The sequence below is a fragment of the Diadema antillarum genome, unplaced genomic scaffold (assembly GCF_040938485.1).
Source record: "Diadema antillarum isolate AM-2024a unplaced genomic scaffold, OU_Dant_1.0 seq00000620_RagTag, whole genome shotgun sequence".
NCBI classification, from domain to species: domain Eukaryota; kingdom Metazoa; phylum Echinodermata; class Echinoidea; order Diadematoida; family Diadematidae; genus Diadema; species Diadema antillarum.
Window position 1 is genome coordinate 1,132,918 of NW_027271543.1, and position 20,462 is coordinate 1,153,379.

The 20,462-nt window shown below is 39.0% G+C and overlaps 1 pseudogene; it reads right to left on the reverse strand.

The window, feature by feature from the left end:
* Positions 1-20,462, reverse strand: part of LOC139736055 (proprotein convertase subtilisin/kexin type 5-like) — an 89,338-nt pseudogene that overhangs the window by 26,927 nt on the left and 41,949 nt on the right.

The window sequence follows — 20,462 nt, forward strand, 5'->3', positions numbered from 1 at the left end:
AAAATAACTGTCGGATGTTCGCTTTTAAATTTCGAAATGAATAACAGTAACATTCACCTGCGTTCGATGGTTCGGAAATGAACACAATAATATTCAACTCCGTGTATACGATGATAACATAAATGTCTGATGTTTGCCTTTATGTTCAAGAGTAAATGGCAATAACATTCAGCTCCGGAAGATGCTAAAATAAATGTCGAATGTTTGCTGTGACGTTCGGAAATTAATAACAAAAATATTCAACTCCGTATATACGATTTTGCGTTCGGAAGTGAATAGCAGTAATGTTCTGCTCCATACGATGCTAAAATAACTGTCGGATGTTCGCTTTTAAATTTCGAAATGAATAACAGTATACATTCAGCTGCGTTCGATGGTTCGGAAATGAACACAATGATATTCAACTCCGTGTATATGATAACATAAATGTCTGATGTTTGCTTTTATGTTCAAGAGTAAATAGCAATAACATTCAGCTCCGGAAGATGCTAAAATAAATAACGCATGTTTGTTGTGACGTTCGGAAATTAATAACAAAAATAACTCCGTATATACGATGATAAAATAAATGTCTGATATTCGGTTTTACGTTCGAAATATAACAATAACAATCAGCTCCCTTCGACTTTCGGAAATGAATGATAATAATATTCAACTCCGTACGATATTTAAATAAATGTCGGATGCTTGCTTATAATTTATATTGCTATGTACTTTCGCAAATAAATAGCAATAACATTCGGCTCCGGAAGATGCCAAAATGATTAATGTCACATGATTGCTTTTACGTTTGGAAGTGAATAGCAGTTACATTCTGTTCCGTACTATGCTAAAATAAATGTCGGATATTTGCTACATGTGTATTACATTTCGAAATGAATAGTAACATTTGGCTGCGTTTGATGGTAAAAAACAAAACAAAAACAAAACAAAACACACACACACACACAAAACTGTCTGATGTCTGCCTTGACGTTCAAAATTCGGCCCCGTACGATATGATGAAATAATTGTCAGATGACTCATTTCACTTTCGCAAGTGGACAACAGTGACATTCGGCTCCGTACGATGATAAAATAGATGTCGGATGTTTGCTTTTATATTTGGAAATGACTAACTGTTAAATTCTGCTCCGTATACGACAGAGCTGCCAACCTTTCGAAGCACAAATTAGTACTCAGCAGCTCCAAAATTCGTATTTTCCACCAGAATTCGTATTTTTTTCAATCTCCCTCTTTTTGCTATGAGGCCAACAGGCTCTAAACATAACGTTATGACACATGCCGAAGCATCCAGCTGGTCACCAGCACGATAAAGATTCTAAACTACGCAATGTTCAGCGTTGATTGATTGCTTTCTCGCAATGTGTACAAGTGCAAGTTTGTACCTCCAAAATCTTTCTGGGCTGATTATGGAAGCTTCCATTTTCTAGCAGGGGACGGGGAATGCTTGATCTTCTCAAGAGAGCTTCTGTGTGAGCGGATGCAAAACTCTGTTCTGTGTTTCCAATTATGTACTATCAAAACATAATCATGCGTTGTTTTCAGGCTTTTTTCATTTTATTGGATTTTAAACATCAGTATTTTTCGAAGTATTCCAATTCCTTTTCCCCTGACTGGAATCGGAAAGTCTGCTATAACGATGATCGCAAAATGCCGCGCTGTGTGTGGAAGCGCCGATGTGGTGCAAACACGTGGCTTCATTTTCAAGTTTAAATGAATGCGCCATGTGCTCCTGCCTATAAGAGGTTACTGCAAGTTCGATGGATCGAATGCGCCATAGCTGAGCTGAGCTGAATGGCTTGTTTACGGTAAACATGCAATTTACGTTCGATATGAAGAAATCATTACGTCTTTCACGAGGGAAAAACACACAAAACAAACAAACAAACAAAATACACCCACGAACGAATGTTGATAGCCAAAACTTTGAAAAGTAATAAGCAGTTTTGATGCGCGTGAACTGAAATTAATTGTCATTACACGTTGTATTTTGCTGTCTAACCAGGTGATGACTGCATCTCATTGGACCTTCTCGTAGTGAATTTGTCTGGGCATACGAGACCTTTCATGTATTTCTGTGATTGCATTTTTAATTGACTAAATAATCAATCCTTTTGTTATTGTTCAGGGAACATTAGATATTCGATCAAGTACACTATAATCGACTCTTCGATGTTCCCTACTATGCGCCAAAAGAAAGGCTATAGACATAGAACCATGATATCTTTGGAATTTTTCCTTTAATTCAACTAATGAGCTGGTTCTTCGATCGATATTTCCAGGATACTTACACGCTGTTTATTCCAATGCGCGCATTCTTTCGTCTGGCACGCACCTGGGTGTGGCACCTGCTTTTGTGGAAATTTCCACAAGGGAGAGGGGTGGGGTGTCAAGTTTCTTCGAGCCGAAGAGACTGCATACACAATCTCTTCGCTTTTATTTATTGTCATTCGTGTTTTCGCCTTATTCTTTGCTGATATTGAACATTTAGATTTAACTTTACGAAAGTTGCTATAGCACATGGTTCGTTTTGTTGTGAGGTGTACGTAATTTCTTTTTTTTAAATCATTCTTGAGAGGGGAAAGAAGAGTAAGGGGGAAAGAAGACTAGAGGGAAAGGGAAATAAAACAAACGTCACGTACGCTGAGCATTCACAGGAAGCCGTCTTTTTACACCAGTCACAAGCATAGTTATCATCACTATCAGACATCACTCAAGATCATTTTAGCCTTTTCCTATGATCAACATTAAGAAACACGCATAATCCCTCGAGATAAATACCTAGGAAACTCAATAATAAATACAAAGTATCAACACCTCCCAACAACACAAACATTTAGAAAAGACAGCAAATAGCACATCGAAGCGACTGGGATCAAACTCCGTCGCTTCGATTGCAGCGAAGCGGAGAAATCGCCGTTACGAAAATAACAGTGCGAGACACTAAGAGAATTACGTTTAAATACTTCAAAGTATAAAGGGAACAGATAAAGTGATATAAAATTTAAGAAATCGTACTAAACGAGGTGTGAGAAACGACGGAAATAAAACGAAGTTTAGTAGTAAGCTTAGGCCCTAGCAAAAGTTTTGCAGCACCGAAAGCTACGCGAAAATAAACACACATATAAAACTCGGTATTGCGACGAGATCTTATGGGATCAAGTCAATAAACGATACAAAACAAAGGAAATTGATTCATTTTGACGGGAAAATAGTTTGTTATAAGTATTCTGTTATATGAGATCTCCTTTAATAGGCCTAGAAATAATCGAGTTTCCACGATACTCTGGAAAGAAAGTTCGAACGCTTTTCACCTGCACATATACTGCAGAGGGCAGTGCACACATCAGTCATCAATACACGAACAGAAACTCACCTCTACAACTTCCTCGCAGAAAATGATGCAATAGCGTTATAAAAAAAAACAGACAACACTCTAAAAATCATTTCGTACTTGGGAGGCAAGAGACAAGAGGATGAAAAGAAGAGAAAAAGAAGCAGACATTGCACAACGGGACGCTTTCACCCCGCCTCATACGGTACTGTAGTGGCAGCTGGCTAATTGGGATACCACGGCGATCCATGTAAACATCCAGGGTCCGTAGGCGACAGGGATTCACGCGCGCGAAGTTCTGTTCGGTGTACACAGTACGCAAGCAGCGATATGCGTGTGCGCACATTTTTCTATTCAGCGCTTTCCACATACGGTGCGTACGCGTTGCATCGATATCCCAGCTGAATACAGATAACATGGCACATGCGACGTGCGTTTGCTATATTTTTACCCATTATTTTGCCCCACTGTGAATTCGTACTTTCTAAGGACGTTTTCATATTGTCGTATTCCCTTCGATTTTTCGTATACGAATTTTTCGGAACGGTTGGCAGCTCTGGTACAATGCTAACATAAATAACAGATTATTGCTTTCACATTTGAAAATGATTTAATAATGGTATACATAGGCTCAGTATGATGCTTAAATAAATAGAGGATGTTTGCTTCACATTCGGAAATCAATAAGGGTAACATTCAGCTCCATAAGATGCTAAAATGAATGTCGGTTGTTTGCTTTTATACAGTGTATTTGAAAATGATTAACGGTAATATTCGGCTCCGTAAGGTTCTAACATACTATAGTAAATGTTGGATGATTGCTTTTACAATCAGAAATGAATAGCGGTAACTTTCGGCTCTTTACAATGCTAAAACAAACAATCTGGAAATGCTCCCACTTTCTCATCCCAAAAGTAAGCTATGACCACCTAATAGCATAGGCATCAACTTTTATAATTATCTATAAGCCTATTTGCTAAATCTTAGAATTCAGAATAATGGTGATTGAGATGATCCACTTTTGTATTCATTTATTTTAGACATGGGTACCTGTCACGTCAGTAATGCTTAATAATTGTTTTTAGTAGGACCGATTTAGTTTTTCCTATGTTTTTCTTGATTTTTTTGGCCACCAAAAAAAAAATAGAAATCAATGATTTTGGTGGTCAAAAATAAAAATTAGTTTGGAGCCCTGCGATATCATTGGGCTCATCATTACTTAATCTTTCCCATGATACGCTAATATTTATATCATCAATCTGCCGACGTCATCCGACAATTCATGATTCAAACCTTTTTTTTTTCATCGTCCGTAACCCAACTTTGAACACAGACAGGGTATTCTTTCTCATTCTAGAGTAATGAAGGAGCGCACTTTCGGCTGTGATCTAAGTCCTATTATCATCATGAGTTCATGTCGCCGTTTAGTGATCTAAACTTCAGCTTTGCTGAACTGTTCAATGTCTTGAGCAGGAAGCGAAAACAATGGCTGGACTAAGGAACCTTCGTTTTTAAAAGGGGGAAATAAACAACACTGAAACCGAACAAGCCGGCCGAGCATTGTTTAGGTTAACCACGCGTGGTGATAATCGCGCCCATTGATCGCTCTGTCCAGCTGGCTTAACCCTATTCTAACTGGGAGGAGTTTTTACTGGGGGTGACCCCCCCCCCCCCTTCAGATCTCGGCCACCGATCGCGCGATCGCTGCGAAATTTTTCCTGAAGATAGAGCTGGATGTCAACTACAAGATTACATGGTCATACAATAGAAAAATATTGCCTTTCTATTTTTAATAAATTGATTATGCAAAGTTGTGCATGAAATCATATTTTCACCTATAACTCCATAAAAAAGACTGCAGTATTGCTAAATTTTTGTGTCAAAATTCCTGAAGACATATAAACCAATTTTCATTTAAAAATAAAGCACAGTCAAAACCAATTTCTTTTGTTTTTTATTGTTTTGTTAATTTCTTATGTATTTTATTGATTGTTCGACCTTGTGTTTTCTGTTGTTTTTCAAAATTTGTTGCAGGCACTTTTTCAGGCTTATCTACACTATATAGAATTGATTAATTTCAATGGTTCAAAGATGAAATACTATAATTTATATCAATTTAACCCCCAAAACACAATTTACATTCAATTTGCACACGATATCATGAATTTGAGCTGTTTTCCGGTTGACATGCATTTGCATAACATTACGTAACTTCAGAACGGTGTACTCAGACGTCGCAAATTTGGTCTCAAAATATGCGGAAGACTTCAATGAAAAAAGTTGTGAAACGACGCGGCAAAATCTTTGCGCGTTGCAGAATCGTGACGCGAAACGTGGGGGGGGGGGGTCAATTTGACCCATTTGACCCCCCCCCCCCACCCAGTTAGAATAGGGTTAAGAGTATGCATATTGACCAAAAATAGTCAGAGGGATGCTAATTTACTCTTACAAGCTATCGCTACTATTTAAGTTGAAAACTGGAACTTTCTGAAAGGTTAAAGATGATCGTAAAATCAGTTCTGGCTACAGGATTTTATAATAATTATAATAGCATACAACATGTACCAAGTTTTCATCGTTTACCTGTCTTATCACTCCAAAGCAGTTCAGCTTAACTGTTGGCTTATAGAAGTGATCATCAATCGGTAAGGATTAGTCAGATGAATTCATGAATTCACTTTATGCATCACGGCTAATCGAACTATTCAACATCGTTGAAGTAACCATACTTTTTTATTTTCATAGTTCAAACTATTTCTTAACATTTATATGCAAAACGAAAGTACTCTACACGTTTTTCAAAATGCTCAGATGTAATGAGTCAATTCCACAAAGATTGCATTACAGCAACCTTTACTGACCTAAACAAGTTTTCTATAGAGCTATCAGTTCTATTATAATGGCATTCTGATAACTTCGACTGCGTTTTGAACTCGTACCGAGCACAGCATTCAAAACAACGGGTTCCTCAGGTCCTCTTTAGGTACTGGTATACTTGCTAAAAGCATTCTCTTTAGCTTCCATTGACAACAACATGCCATGGGAGGAGAATGGAAGCGATCAACTTTCTCGGTAAATGAGGCTTTTCGTATATAGCACACATTGCGTGCCTCTTTCTTTTTTCTGTTTCTGTTGTTTCAAACTACACTGCAGCCGACACACAACACAAACACACCAAAGTTTACATTCAGGCAACCGTATTTTGGTATTGGTTAGAATCGAATTATATCTGTCTTGTGATTGGCTAATTATCTGTAGCAAAAAACAAAACAAAACAAAACAAAACAAAAACAAAACAAACAAACACAAAAATGCTGAAAACTGCTTATCGAATATCAGTGGCGTGCCAAAGGAGTAAAATGGAGTCTATACTCTAAAGGGGCCTGAGCTTTTGATTCCAGAAGAATCTTCGTCAGAGGCAAAATGATAATCAGGCAGGGAAAGCAATCACATTATAAAGAAGTTCACACAACACGAACAGTCAGGGACAGGCTAGGGACACGGAACAAAGAAAACAAAAGGAGAGGATGGGAGGTCATGGGCAAGGAGGCCAACAGGTGAAGGGAGGGGGATTAAAGCAGGAGGGTGGATAGACAAAAGGCATAGGAGGGTCAGTGATAATCCTGAGTGCCATGGGGGTGCATCCATTTAAGAATGAATTTTCTCACACACCCAAGCTGTCGCCATTTATGTGTGTGCGATGAAGCGTTAACGCCGTCGCTAAGCAGGACTGTTGCATCATGGGGGGGGGGGGGGAACGGGTTGTGAGCTTGAACATAACCTGAACTTTAAGGGCGATTTTCTTTTTTTTTTTCTTTTATGACTTCTAGGGATGCGGAAAGGGGTTGTTTTATATATTATTGTAAAGATAAAACTATACAATGTATGTAGAATTCAAGTATTTATATATACATGTGCAGACATGCCTAAAATTTCGTTTACTGCGACATACGCATTTCGACCGAGCGCATCACGACCTGTATGGACTACGCACATGTATTCTTTTATCTTGCGCTCTGCTTTTGTGGGAATTTCTTCAAGCATAGGTGTCAGGTTTTCCTACGTTACGTCTGCGGTCATTAATTCCATATTTGTTAGTTTGTCTGCTTTCTTATTCTGTGTTTTATGCATTTTACTTGAACTTAAAGGTCTAGACATTTCGTTTGCTAAATGCACGCGAGTCACGTTGCATTGTATGATGTATTTTGTTTCGTTGACCATTCATGAGAAGCGTTTCTTTGAGCAAACTCTCTTTTCACACCAAAATCACTTATAGAAGGTAGTCATCCACATTGGTTATCAAAATAATAATTCCGTCATTTTCCTTTCGTTCAGAAACAGGAATCAGAATTCTCAACACGTCATCCACATTGGTTATCAAAACAATTCCGTCATTTTCCTTTCGTTCAGAAACAAAAATCTGTTATTCTCAACACGTTATTACAAAAATTACATCTCACAGCGATAATAGGGCCTACTAGAACCAACTCATCGCAGCAAAATGACACATTACGGTTACGAGGACATACACAATGCTTGAACAAATTACTTTGCTGCAAAATGTAGAAACAGATGAAGTGACATAACAAGAGAAAGGGCGCACCGAAAGAGGTACACTGTATCAAGATCAACTAAGATAAACTCTAACAATAAAGAAGAAGAAGGAGGAAACTATCCCCCCCCCCACACACACACACACGCACACACATACACACAAACGAGTAGATACACAAAGGTCATATGTTTACCTTTGGGAGCAGTGATTTAAAAGATGTTTTAGATATCACATGTGATGCATAATAGGTCCGTTGTGCAAAGCATCCTACATAATTTTTTGTAATAAAGCCTAGAATATAAGGAGATATCAGTATTTCTCTTATAGATTGTAAAGAACCTTCGGAATTAGGACCTTTGTTTCATTTTCGGATTATCGAACCTTCGGCATAACGAACCTTATTTCATTTTTTGATAAATGAACCTTTGGAATAACAAGTTACAAACCTCATATTTTCGGATTAACGAACCTTCGGAATAGCAAACTGTAACCGTTCACATAGTGTACTGTATTTTCGATCATACGGATTCATTTTTTTTTTTTCCAGCGGTTGTTTCTATCCCTATAACTCACATTTCAGAACTATGGGGGTTTTGTTTCATGTACGTGGTGAATTAATACGCCTTTAACGCAAGAGCAAAAACATGGGAAAGTTTGAATGCTTTTCACGTGCACATCGTCACATAAAGAGAATCAGGTGCTGACGGACCATAGAAGTGTCTCAAAATCAATACTGCCATGCAGCTTGCACCAAAATCACAATTCTGATAGGTATTATCCCGTAACAGGGGCGGATCCAGGAATTCCGTAAAGTGGGGGCGCGTTTACAAAATTAAAGGGGGGGCGCACGCACCCCTCCCCCATTTTTTTTTTTTTACATTTCTTTTGTTTCAACAAAAAAAAAAAAAAAATAAAGGGGGGGGGGGCGGGCGCCGGTTGCGGTCCTCCCTGGATCCGCCCCTGCGTAACCAAGTAAGTTTGAGAGAGAAAAGTTTGAGCCAAAAACACAGCGTTGACAAGTACTACCACAAATTGCATTTTAAATATGGTATATAGTACACAGTACGAGAAAGTATACAGCACGAGATCTCTAGTTTGATTTTCATTTCGCTTCGAATAGTAGACGAGCAGTGACAATCCGTCAAAGTGCAAACTACAGCTAGGGCCTAGCGGCACAGTTTACAGGTCTACCTTCTGTTCACTGCATGGTACACATAAACAAGAACAAAAGCGTTTTCTTCTTTTGCATGTTAGCATGGGGACGATAGTGAATTAAGTTCACCAAGATTCAATGTTTGTAAACAAGAAAGCAGCGCGTAGCAAAGACCTCAGATCGTTGTTATAGCACACGTGCATCTATTGTGGTAACATTTTAATCAACGCACTAACACCATCTGAACATACTGAACGATCATGCCACACAATCACTGTGAAGGGGAAATGTTCAGCAACAACAAGAGCACGAGTATGTAGCCTACCATATACTGTACGCGCATTCATTCCGTGAGTGCCAAATACAAGCTAGAAACACACGCAATAAAGAAACATTGCAAGTTCATGAACTGAGGGACCTTTTTTTTTTGTCTTATATCTTAACAAGATAAAGACGTTGTGATTTCGGGTGCTGTTCGTTATTCCGAAGGTTCGTTATTCCGAAGGTTCGTTTATCCGAAACACATAAATTCCCTAAACCATAGAGGTTCGTTAATCCGAAAACGAAAAAAGGTTCGTTAATTCGAACATTTGCGGCGTTATTTCGAAGGTTCGTTAATCCAAAAATGAAATAGGGTTCGTTATCTCGAAGGTTCGTTGATCCGAAATGATATAGGATCCGAAATGATATAGGGTCCGTAACGAACCTTCGAAGTAAGTCGAGCTTTGTTTCATTTTCGGATTAACGAACCTTCGGAATAACGAACCTTATTTCATTTTCGGATTAACAAACCTTCGGACTAAAGAACCTTACTAACGAACCTTCGGAATAACGAGCTGTAACCGTGATTTCATATCCAATTTGTTTAATTGGACCTTTTAAAAGCTATGATTGTATCGAATCATTGAAATGAAATTTAACGGCCTTCTGTCCGCCGTATCAAAAGTGTGATGATAAAGGGGATGTGCGCATTGTCATTCGAAATACATGTAACTACATGTAACTCTACATTTAAGTAATTAGTCTGATTATTATATAGCAACTGATTTTGGGATTGATAGTCACTACTGACAGTTTTTATTCTCGTAAACGGCACCTGTCAATCTCACAGGCGTCAAGTCGAAGCACTCACACGTCATGAATTGACCATAACGTAAAAACGACAGAACTCTACACACAAGAGTTCTGTGATAAAAACACGCTGGGCACACAAGATGAGTATGTTGGAACCACATGGCGCACTCACTGCTGGCAGGGCAAGCACGTGCTTTGCTCATCGAACTGATCGTTTTTATAGCGATCATAATATCGCTGCACAGCAGAGATTCGTATTCCAATGCACAGTAGGCCTACTCTCTCTCTCTCTCTCTCTCTCTCTCTTTCTCTAAAAAAAAAAAAAAAATGAAAACATTCACACTTGAAGGGGTGGATACATTTAAAACGGAGTCAATTTAGAGTGAAATTGGAGTGAATTTTGAGTGAAAATGTTCATTTTCACTCGGAGTGACCTCCGGGATCACTCGAAGATTTTGGAGTGCTATTGATGTAGCGCGATTCCGCTGCTTAAATGCATTCAGTTTTGCTCATAATCATTAATTTCATCCTTATTTTTTTTTCTTGGAAAGCAAGCACTCCTTAAAGAGGGAAAACCCCGATTGGACAAATTGCGACGTAAACATGCATTGACATAGTTATGTGATACGTATAAACAATTTATCATGAAAGGAGAGAAGGGTACCTACAGTACATGTATCCAAGATAAACATTATGCATGCACGTGTAGTACCACTTCTCGGGGACTCGAGTGAAGTTAAACGCAGCTTTGTTGATTACATAATGCCACTCTGGTGGTTTCGCCATACCCTTCTCTCTCTCCTACGTTTTCTTTGTTTTCTCCCTCTCTTTGTCTTTTTTTTCCCTACAAATCGTGTACTTTAAGAATAGACAGACGGTGTTAAACTTCAACTCAAGTGGCTTCTTAAGATCTGCGCCTCTTTCATCCATCTTAGGGACCGTGACACTATTGTAAATGACACAATTAAAAGCATCACACAAGGACTTTCACGCCTCGTTAGACCTTTAAGACTCAGATCTTTTTCTTTCTTTTTATGTGTGTGTGTGTAGACGTGGACGCCATTGGGAAATATCAAGCTCGAGACAATAAGTGGCCACTTACAATATAATGACCGACCGATGTTGAAGGTAGATTAAATCAGTAACTAAGTCAGAAATTGGGGAACCAGTAAATAAATAGGCAGCGATCGACACTTCGACGGTTTGCCAATCTAATGTGCAGCGATCGACGTCGAAAGTGTCAATCAAATACGTTATTTACGGTCGATGTCGAAGGTTGATAAAATCAGTAAGCAGCGATCGATGTCGAAGGTTGATAATCGGATGGATGCTGTTCGTAATATTCCGAAGGTTCGTAATTCCGAAGGGTCGTTAAATTCGAAACACACAAATTCCCTAAACCTACAGGTTCGTTAATTCGAACGTTTGTGGCGTTGTTCCGAAGGTTCGTTATTCTGAAGATTCATGAATCCGAAAATGAAATTAACGGAACAATATACCTTCTGAATAACGAATCTTCGGACTAGAGAGCCTTCGGAATAACGAACATCGGAATAATAGCTACCGATGTGTAAGGTTGATGAAATTATTAAATAGCGACCAATGTCCAAAGTTGATTAGGTCATACCGTCCGACGTTAGTGATCGAGAAAACTATAAAGTAGCGGCTGATGTCGAAAGTTGATAAAATAAGGACAATTAAATCAAATAGGTATAGCGTCCATAATGTCGAGATCAAATAAAATTGAGCAGCAACGAAGTGTCGAAGGTTTATGCAATCAACTTGGTATCGCACGACGTCGAATGTTAAGCAAAATTATCTGATTTATCCGACATTTGTTTTAGCATTGTAAAGAGGCTAAAGTTACCGTTATTCATTTCTGATCGCAAAAGCAATCATCCAACATTTACTAGTATTTTGACACCTTACGGAGCCGAATGTTACCGTTAATCATTTTCAAATGTTAAAGCAAACAACCGACATTCATTTTAGCATCTTACGGAGCTGAATGTTATCCTTTTTCATTTCCAAACGTGAAAGCAAACATCCGCTATTTATTTTAGCATCTAACTGAGCCGATTGATACCGTTAATCAGTTCCAAATGTAAAAGCAACAATCTGTTATTTATTTTAGCATCGTTCGGAGCAGAACATTACCGTTATTCATTTCCAAATTTAAAAGCAAACATCCGACAATCATTTTAGCATCGTACGGAGCCGAATGTTACTGTTTTTTCATTTTGAACGTCAAGGCAGACATCAGACATTTACTTTACCATCAAACGCAGCTGAATGTTACTGTTCTTCATTTCGAAATGTAATAGCAAATATCCGACATTTATTTTATTATATGGAGCAGACTGTTACTGCTATTCACCTCCAAACGTAAAAAGCAATCATCTGCCATTTTCTGGGCATCTTCCGGAGCCAAATGTTATTGCTATTTACTTTCGAAAGTAAAAGCAAACACCCGACATCTGTTTAATCATCATACGGAGTTGAATATTAGTGTTATTAATTTCCGAACATCAAAGGGATCATTCGACATTTATTTTAGCATCTTCCGGAGCTGAATGTTATTGTTATTTACTTTTGAACGTAAAAGCAAACATCCGGCATTTATTTTTATCATCGTACAGAGTTGAATATTATTGTTATTCATTTCCGAACGTCAAAGCAAAGATCCGACATTTATTTTAGCATCTTCCGGAGCTGAATGTTATTGTTATTTACTTTTGAACGTAAAAGCAAACATCCGGCATTTATTTTTATCATCGTACAGAGTTGAATATTATTGTTATTCATTTCCGAACATCAAAGCAAAGATCCGACATTTATTTTAGCATCTTCCGGAGCTGAATGTTATTGTTATTTACTTTTGAACGTAAAAGCAAACATCCGGCATTTATTTTTATCATCGTACAGAGTTGAATATTATTGTTATTCATTTCCGAACGTCAAAGCAAAGATCCGACATTTATTTTAGCATCTTCCGGAGCTGAATGTTATTGTTATTTACTTTTGAACGTAAAAGCAAACATCCGGCATTTATTTTTATCGTCGTACAGAGTTGAATATTATTGTTATTCATTTCCGAACGTCAAAGCAAAGACCCGACATTTATTTTAGCATCTTCCGGAGATGAATGTTATTGCTATTTACTTCCGAAAGTAAAAGCAAACATCCGACATTTATTTAATCATCGTACGGAGTATTATTGTTATTCATTTCCAAACGTCAAAGGGATCATTCGACATTTGCTTTAGCATATTCGGGAGCTGAATGTTATGGTTATTATTTTACTTTCGAACGTAAAAGCAAACATCCGGCAAATTACTGATACTTTTCAAAAGATTTTCGCGGATCGATTTCAGCTAATTTCCTTCATGTAGCCGATGGTTGACGGGAGAGTTTGATTTTCATATCATTAATTCCGCGCTGGAGCGCTCGGGCAAATGCGGGTGTTTAGACGAGCGTGAAAGTGCGGGCGACTTCCCTCGTCTGTACGCGTCCAAACGCCCGCGTATTACCTAGTACGCCCGGACGAAAGGGCTTCCCGCATTTGCCCTAGGGGTTTTCGTGACGTTTCCCGCGGTCGGCACTGTAAACCTAACCCTAACCCTAATCTTTACTCTAACCTTATCACTAAATTGTGGGGTAATTGCCCTGATACGCTCCTGAGAACTACGTTTTGGGTTTAAGGAAAACACTTCAACATTGCTCACTTGATATCAAAACATGGTAGAACAGACCTTCATTCCATATGACACTACAGTGCAAACTCACCTCTATACATTTTGTTACTGCATGATGACTGACATAAGCCATTGATTTTGTCAAATGAATCATGACAGCTTGTGCACTCGTGATCTCCGGGTCCGTCACACTCTTCACAAGACGGATGGCAAGGACCGCACACACCATTATAGTCATCCCCATACTGTCCGCTCGGGCATTCACTGACACACGAAGACGATGATTCTATCAAGATCAAGGCAAATCAGAGCCAGACAAAAAATTGAGAGAAAGAATGATAAAGAAGAGGTGAAAAGGAGAGTCACACTGAGATAGAAACACAAAGAGGCACAAAAAGAGATCCTTCTTGATCTCTCTTAGCTGCAAAATTTCTTGCATATAACTTAGGCACAGAATAAATCTGTAGTCTGCAGTGTGTTCTATCCTAAGATAAACCTTTGCATTCACAAGAAGAAAACAACTAGTTTTAAAAGATGTGAAAAAGCTAGTACAGTAAGTGATAGATACATACATGTATGTTGAACAAACAGTCAGGCATCCTTTGTACGCCACCAAAAGCTCATACTGGTACTTAAACTTTTAAAGGGAATGTCCAACCTGATATTATGTTGCTGTGCATGAAAACAGAAAGTTCACAGAAGTAGATCATGACTTCTGTGGATATTAGCGTACGTCTCTGAATCACACAAGCTGATTTAGGTTCGTGGGTTCAAGCCCAACGAACCCTGACACATTTGCATTTCAGCAAGGCACTTTATCCACACTGCTGCTCTCCACCCAGGAGTATAAATGGGTACCCAGTAGGATGATAATGTTTATGTTGGTTGATCAGCATGTGTGTGTGTGCCTGTAAAATGGCAACTGGCTGGAACACTCCCCCAGGAAAGGAGAGTAAGCACTGTCAGTGCTGGCGGGAAACAATGTATCCAGAGACCGGGGTAAAAATAGTATGTAAGCGCTTTGAGCACTCTACAGAGTGGATTTGGCACAATACAAATTCATATTATCATTATAACTTTAAAAATTTGGGGAAAAATCTGACACACACAAGAAATTTACGAACTGAGAAAGTCTACAGAGAAAGACAAATTAGCAACTTTGTGTCACATAGGTGTTGAGCAGAGAGATGAGACGAAAAGGAGTGGGCACTCTGCCCCGAGGGTTTTTCCTATTACTCAGCACAGGATTATTAGAGATCAGAACTCCAAGGAACATGTAAAGGACCTCTTATGTAACAAGGTCCTGCCTAGGACGGGTGAAATTTATTTGTGGGTCAGAACATTTGAAGTTCTTTCTTTATTTTGCTGAATCACTTCACTGTTTGCTTTCATTCGTTTTCTTGTTACAATCTTTTGGAAACTTGTGTACATCCATCAAGACATTTGTTTTGCATAGTCCCACTAATGTATGTTCCTGTGCAGTTTTAGTTCGGTAGCGGATGGAAGCACTAGTCTTGTAATCTATCTGGGGGTGGGTATCAAGCTTAGGGTAAGCTTGGCAGGTAGATTATCAAATTTGGTGACTAATATTATATTATTTTTGTCATGTTAACCTCATGTTTAGAGACAGTTTTAGAGTGGTCATGGAGGCGGAGACTGCAACTAGTAAACACATGACTTGGTGAATCCAGGAAGGTAAGACGAAACTCGCCTCCCTAGTGAATCATGACGACATATGAGAGTTGAGCACTGCGAGCAACACAGCATTGGAGAGGATTGAAGCACCTACCATCAAGGAACCTTCCGGTATACCGGCAGCTGGAGCAGTCATGATCGGAGGGACCGGTGCAGGTGTCACAGTCTGCATGGCACAGCTGGCAGGTCTTTTCCGGTGTCGGGTACATATCAGAGGGGCACTGTGTCACACAAAGGTTGTCCAGAGCGTCGTACAGGAAGTAGTCCTCGTCGCAGGAGGTGCAGGAGTCGAAGGTCCCGCTGCAGGTCTTGCAGGATGGGTGGCACTGCTGGCACTGACGCGACCTCGGCTCCGGGATGTATCCATCGGGACATTCCTCCGAACATATTCCATTGAGCAGGTAAAAACTGGCGAGACACCGCTGGCAAAGGTTGCTGCTCCCTAGATGACACACAGGTGTGAATCGCTTCAGTACATGAACTTCTGTGTGAAATTCTTTGTCATACACCACATTTCACACCTATCATACACGCATAATCTGCATGTACATTGATAGAAACATATTACCCAAGTTGCAAGAAAAACCCTAAAAACGCCAACATTTTGGAATCATCAACACCAAATGCTATCTTTTAACCCTATTTTAACTAGGTGGGGGGTCAAATTGACCCCCCCCTCCAACATTTCGCACCACGATTCCGCAACGCGCAAAGATTTTGCCGCGTCGTTTCATGACTTTTTTCATTGAAGTCTCCCGCATATTTTGAGTCCAAATTTGCGACATCCGGGTACACCGTTCTGAAGTTACGCAATGTTTTGCATATGCGTGTCAACCCGAAAACAGCTCAAATTCATGATTTTGTGTGCAAATCCAATGCAAATTGTGTTTTTTTGTTTAATTGATATAAATTAGAATATTTCAACTTTTAACCATTGAAATTAATAAACTACAATGTAGATAAGCTTGAAAAATGGCCTGCAACAAATTTTGGCAAATAACAATAGAAAATAAAAGATCGAAAAAACAATCAAATACATAAGAAATTAAAAAAACAATAGAAAACAAAAGAAAGTGATTTTGATTGCACTATTTTTTTTTACAATAAAATTGTTCGATGTGTCTTGAGGAACTCTGACGCAAAAATTTAGGGATCCTTCAGTCTTTTTGATGGAGTTATAGGTGAAAATATTATTTCATGGGTAAATTTGCATAATTTATTAAAAAATATAAAATCAATTTTTTCCTATTGTATGACCATGTAATCTAGTAGTTGACATCCGGCTCTATGTTCAGGCAAAATTTTGTGGAGATCACGCGATCAGCGGCCGAGATCTGAAGTTGACCCCCCCCAGTAAAAACTTGGTCTCAAATAGCCCAGTTAAAATAGGGTTAAAGAAATTTGGGCACGTTATGAAAGTTGAGCTCATAACATCGACATTGTGACAGAAAACCTGCATTTTCTGAAGGGGTTTATCTGCTCATTTGAAATTAGAATCTGATATTCCACCGTTATGCAAATCGTCAGGGAACTAGCTAAACTTTAAAAGTCGTCAGCTGAGAATGATAAGGATATTAAGCTGCCACTAAAGGCATAGTGTTCAAGGAACCTTAACGCCTTCTCATTCTCAGCCGACGATTAGTGTTGTCACAAACAAGTTAAAAGAGTTGAACATACTGACATAGGGCTGGAGCTTACCCAAGACACAGTCGTCACAGTTGTCTGCCTCACAGCGCAAACCTTCCTCCTCTGTGCACGTATGAGTGTCCCCATGGTATGTCAATCCATCCTCACACTCCAGACACTGGTTGCTGGCCTGTCCAGTGCAGCGCTTGCAGCTCTCGTCACATTCTGCACATGTGTAGTCGCCGCCCACCTCTAACTTAAAGTAGCCCTGGGGACAGTAGCCCACGCAGGCCCCCTCCAGCAGGTATCTGTGTGAGGCTTCTGCATGTCCACAATGTATGGAGAGGAAATAGAGAAAGGTGGGGGACAATCATCACAAACAATATTGAGGCCATCAATCTCGGAGTGAATACATACATGTACAATGTGTAGTTCTTGTATGCCTGCAGAACTGTCATTTTTTTGTACCAAAATGTACACATATGCATAATAGCAATGTGGGAAATAACCTGTAATAACACAAATTCAGTTGTTTCACGATGAAAATATGAAATAGTAGCACAAATGGCTCGTTGGAAGAATGACAATTTATGAAAAATAAGATACCCGATTGTGGTTGCCACATATCTTTTTATAACCAATAATCGACAAATTGCGCAGTAGCAGTACCCACTGTATAACCAAATAATTGGTATATAGAATGAGTTTGTGCCCTGACCCTTGCTATCTCTTCTGCCCCCTTACCTGATGGCTGTGCACACCGTGTACAGTCCATGATGCCTCCTCCGTTACAGGTCTGACAAGTGCCGTGGCAATTGTAACACTCCCCTTCCATGGAATACTGCCCATCTGGACACCACTCTGAGCACACAACACTGGTGTCTTGTGTGACAAGCACCCTATATACAGACAAGAGAGGTCGTAACTCATATCTAAACATACAATGTATTTAAGTTTTTCATGTCACATTTTGAAGCAAGCTAGTATTTAGCACGGCATTTCACCTGACAAAGTTCGTGTACAAACAAATGGGTAAATAAAATAATATACCTGAAGAGATATTATATCACCAATTAACAGACCATAGATACAAATTTGTTCCATCTACATTCATATATATATATATCTACCTATATATGATATTCATTACATCTGCAAAAGATGGGTAATGAAAGGCCAGCACAAACATTTAGTTACATAATATCATACTTCAATGGAAGCTTCTTGAGTAAAGGCTGTTCCTGAAAACTAGAAAATTTATCCAAAACTTAATATCATAGTCACAGAATATTTGTTTTGATTTTCGATTTGATTTGATTTATTTGTTCTCTGTATGGCATCATTTACATTTTTAAAATCAAAATAATCAAACATAATATATATACAAATATGATACTCATTATAGCTAGTTTCTACAATTTCAACAATTTTGATTACACGTACATCTGTGACATAATTACAGTACATGTGTTATGAATTGCACATACCATACCATACCATTTGTATGTACAATGTATATTAACTTTGAGTCCAAGTAACTAGAATGTCTATGACAAAAAAAAACCCCCAAAAGGTAAATTAATCAGCTCATAAACCCAAGGTCCTGTGGGGAAATATATCAACAAATTTTAATCAACTAATACGAGGTGGACATTTGGTTTACTCACTGCTGTCCCTCACACTGGATACAATGATTTTCATCCACGCATTTGGTGCACCCTCTGCCACACGGCTTGCAGGAGCCGTCACTGTCATCCAGGTACATACCTAGAGAGGGCGCCAAAGCAGGTACAAGTATTAAGTCACCAGCAGTGCAGGCTGGTGGCGGCCATTTTGGGACTTTGCTATGGGTCATCAATAAGGTGCCAAGTGTCACATGACTATTTCGTCACGAAATGAGTAATTTTGACTACAAAATGGCATTTCAAAATCAGTCATTCTGTTGAAGTAATGTTAATTTTGTCATTAAACCAGTTGTTTTGTTAGGACATGTTCATTTTGTCGACTAAAGAGCCATTTTGTAATGAAATAACCCATGCGATACTTGGCGCCCCATAATTTACACCAAAGTGACTTTTGGTGACTTTCCACTGAGGAACGCACCCTTCTTCTGCATTCCCTCTGCACAACAGAAGCATATAGTTAAGTGGGCGGGGCCTAAAGGTGGAGTCCTAAAATGGCAGCGCCAACTTAAGCAAAGTGCTGACTTTAAGCACTGCGCGTAACGTCACTTCCACTATAGAGTTCAGTGTTTAGCACACACTCCATCTCTGATTATATGACACACTATGACAGAATCAAATTTGGTCTATCACTAGAGGGTACCAGAAAAAATGAATCTTAACTAAACTTTGTTGTTGTTGTTGTTGTTGTTGTTGTTGTTGTTGTTGTTGTTGTTGTTGTTGTTGTTCTTGTTGTTGTTGTTGTTAATGATAATATTCTGGATTTGGTTGGTGTCCCGTATTTCGTTTATATACATGTAAAATGCATGGCAGGCTTTTTGATGAATCACATTTAATTTCTTACAATTGTATTTCAAATTTGATTCAATATGGACATGTGTTAATGCAAATTTTGAAATTTGTGGTGGTGGCATCATAGCTTACGTATTCCATTTTAATGCACAATGTGATACAGTGTATCTATTGTCAAATTGCTCTGTAATTTGTTAGATCCATTATGTTGAGTTGTGGCACTGTTAAATTGTGTTCTGAGAAGTGCAATATTCAAATCGGATATAATGAAGTGTCAGATTTTTTGTTGGATGTCTGATTTTCAATGCATATACAGTCAAACCTGCCTTAGTGGCCACCTGTCTATAGCGGCCACTGAAAAATCCCCCCCCCCCCCCCCCCCGAGAGAAAAGCCCTGTTAAAGACCCTGTGTATAGCGGCCACCTGTCTAACGCGGCCAGCGGCCACAAATTTTGTTTCCCGCGGAAGATTTTAACCTGTCTATAGCGGCCACAGAGCTGGTAATTCAGCGTGTTTTTCTGATATGTGGCCATACCAGTTATTCATGGGCAACGTTAAGTGATCGCCACCGCTGCATTCATCACTTATTCAGTCATAATAATGCGCTATTGTTAAGCTTTCTTCACGACTGTGCAACATGCTACTGTGCAACAATTTCATAAACACGGGCATTGTTCAATGCATGAAACACACGTGTGCATACGTACGCATGTACATGTACACTAAGTACTACGTGTACATATATAGGCAATTCACACGCATAGTTGGATAAAATGTCTATAGCGGCCACCTGTCTATAACGGCCACTTTTTTTGTTTCCCTTGGGTGGCCGCTATAGACAGGTTTGACTGTA